This window comes from Macaca thibetana, chromosome 7, assembly GCF_024542745.1.
Source record: "Macaca thibetana thibetana isolate TM-01 chromosome 7, ASM2454274v1, whole genome shotgun sequence".
In the NCBI taxonomy this organism is placed as follows: domain Eukaryota; kingdom Metazoa; phylum Chordata; class Mammalia; order Primates; family Cercopithecidae; genus Macaca; species Macaca thibetana.
The window spans coordinates 33859560-33862416 of record NC_065584.1 but is presented as its reverse complement, the minus strand read 5'-3'; the positions used below and the strand labels follow the sequence as shown (position 1 = coordinate 33862416).

Here is a 2857-nt window from a genome sequence, read left to right as displayed (position 1 = left end):
AGGAAACAAGCACAAGAAAATGTCAATATTTTTGCTATTGCTATTTCTATGAGCAAATAAGACCTTTTGTTTCAGACACACCTAGAAGTCTTCTGTCTTCTGCCAGCATCCATGAAACTGCGACAGGCTCACTTATTAGCTTGCAAGTAGGATAAAATCTTAAACCCTCCACAGTTCGTGAGAAGCTCTCATTTCTTTCTCATATAACACACTCCTTCAATCCACCAGTGAATTCCCCTCACCTCTGTGATCCTTAAAGCCACCTAGGCAGTTTAGGTCAAGGGGAAACTACTCATGTAGAAGTGAGAACGGACCAAATTAAAGAGCAAGACTGAAGCTGAACCAGGACCTGGTGACAGGGCTGAGATATCCGGAAGTTTGGTTTAAGGCTGAGACCGGAGAAAGGTCATTGTAATTCTGGGCTGTTTATAGCTATATTGTTGGTTGTATGTTCTAGCCGATTGACTGACAGGCAATTCTAAACATGCTTAAGTGAACAAACTTGTTGGTTTTCTCGTCTGTAAAATGAAATGAGTTAGATTAGATTGTTTCTGGTGTGCCTTCTAGCTGTAAAATTTGTGCTTTATAAATCTGTAACAGGGCTGCCTAGCACACACATCAGGCACTTGACCTAATTTAAAATAATGATTGCAAAGAGGACTATGACGTAGTGGAAAGGACATAGCATTAGCAGTTAAGAAGCCTGAATTCTAGGCTTAGTCTGCCACTACCTAGCCATGTGACACTGGGCAAGTCACTTAAATTACCTGGAGGAGGCACGTGGGGATGTAGACTTAAGATGATTTTGGGTGGCTCAGAGATGTGGCATTAAATTATATATTGAAAAAGTAATTTTTCTTTTCAGTTTTCTTTTTGTTTTTCTGATTATGTTAAAGAGAGAGTCTCAGTTTAGTGCTGGTGTGTCTTCAACAACTCTTCAATACTTCCCATCCTCCCTTTTTGGCAAAGAGAGAAGTCTCTAGCTCAGATACTTCACAGGCAGCACTAGCTAGATAGCATTTAATAACATTGCCCAGCTCTCTTTACTTTATTTTTGTTTTGCCTTCCATTTGTGGCAAATAATTCAGGTTTTCCACTTATGAGAATGATGCAAAGTTTCCTTTAAAAGTAACTTAATTATGAAAATGTTCTAAAATTGATTGTGGTAATGTTGCACAATTCTGTGAATATACTAAAAAAAAAAAAACCCACTGAATCATAAGCTTTATATGGGTGAGTTGGATGGTATGCAAATTACATCCCCACAAAGCCATTTTAAAAAGTAAATTGAGGCCAGGCACGGTGGCTCACGCCTGTAATCCCAGCAGTTTGGGAGGCCAAGGTGGGAAGATCACTTTAGCCCAGGAGTTTGAGACCAGCCTGGGCAACATAGTGAGATCCTGTCTCTACAAAAAATAAAAAAAAATTAGCCAGGCATGGTGGCATACTCCTCTAGTCCCAGCTACTCAGGAAACTGAGGCAGGAGGCTCACTTTGAGCCTGGGAGGTCTAGGCTGCAGTGAGCTGTGATTGCACCACTGCACTCCAGCCTGGGTAACAAAGTGAGACCCTGTCTCAAAAAAAAAAAAAGTAAATTGGTATCCTTTTGTAGTTCATAAGCGTGACAATTGGCTTTTCACTTTCATCTGTGAGATGTGCCTAACTCAAACCTTGTTATATTGTCAGCACATTACCCATCTGATGTGGGGGAAAAAAAAAAAAAGAAGGCCAGGTGCGGTGGCTCAAGCCTGTAATCCCAGCACTTTGGGAGGCCGAGACGGGTGGATCACTAGGTCAGGAGATCGAGACCATCCTGGCTAACACGGTGAAACCCCGTCTCTACTAAAAAATACAAAAAACTAGCCGGGCGAGGTGGCGGGCGCCTGTAGTCCCAGCTACTCAGGAGGCTGAGACAGGAGAATGGCCCGAACCCGGGAGGCGGAGCTTGCAGTGAGCTGAGATCCGGCCACTACACTCCAGCCTGGGCGACAGAGCGAGACTCCGTCTCAAAAAAAAAAAAAAAAAAGAAAAACATACATTGGAACCAGATATGTGCCTGTCGTCATAGCTACCCAGGAGCCTGAGGCAGGTGGATCTCTTGAAAAGGCTGTAGTGTGCTATGATCACATCTGTGAATACTAGCCATTGCACTCCAGCCTCAGCAACATAGCGAGACCCCATCTTTTATTTATTTACTTATTTTTGAGACGGAGTTTCGCTCTGTCACCAGGCTGGAGTGCAGTGGTGATCTTGGCTCACTGCAACCTCCGCCTCCCAGGTTCAAGCAATTCTCCTGCCTCAGCCTCCTGAGTAGCTGGGATTACAGGCAAGCACCACCATGCCCAGCTAATTTTTGTACTTTTAGTAGAGATAGGGTTTCACCATGTTGGCCAGAATGGTCTCGATCTCTTGACCTTGTGATCCGCCTGCCTCGGCCTCCCAAAGTGCTGGGATTACAGGCGTGAGCCACCAAGCCCGGCCTTTTTTTTTTTTTTTTGAGACAGAGTTTTGCTCTGTCACCCAGGCAGGAGTGCAGTGGCATGATCTTGGCTCATTGCAACCTCTGCCTCCCGGGTTCAAGTGATTCTTGTGCCTCAACCTCCCAAGTAGCTGGGATTGCAGGCATGCACCACCATCCCTGGCTAATTTTTGTATTTTTGGTAGAGACAGGGTTTCACCATGTTGACCAGGCTGGTCTCAAACTCCTGACCTCAAGTGATCTGCCCACCTCAGCCTCCCAAAGTGCTGGGATGACAGGTATGAGCCACCCGCACCTAGCCCCATCTCTTAAATAAAGGAATACATTGATTAATGTAAAAAAGGGACTAATTTAAATAAAATATTAAGCAAAAAATAGT

At 44.2% G+C, this 2857-nt stretch overlaps 1 non-coding gene across 1 annotated transcript; it reads left to right on the top strand.

The window, feature by feature from the left end:
* The first annotated feature begins 1599 nt into the window (after positions 1–1599).
* On the top strand, positions 1600–1703 carry LOC126960470 (small nucleolar RNA U13). The gene has a single exon (XR_007728013.1). It is a non-coding gene; the product is annotated as a small nucleolar RNA U13 (small nucleolar RNA).
* Positions 1704–2857: the final 1154 nt, after the last annotated feature.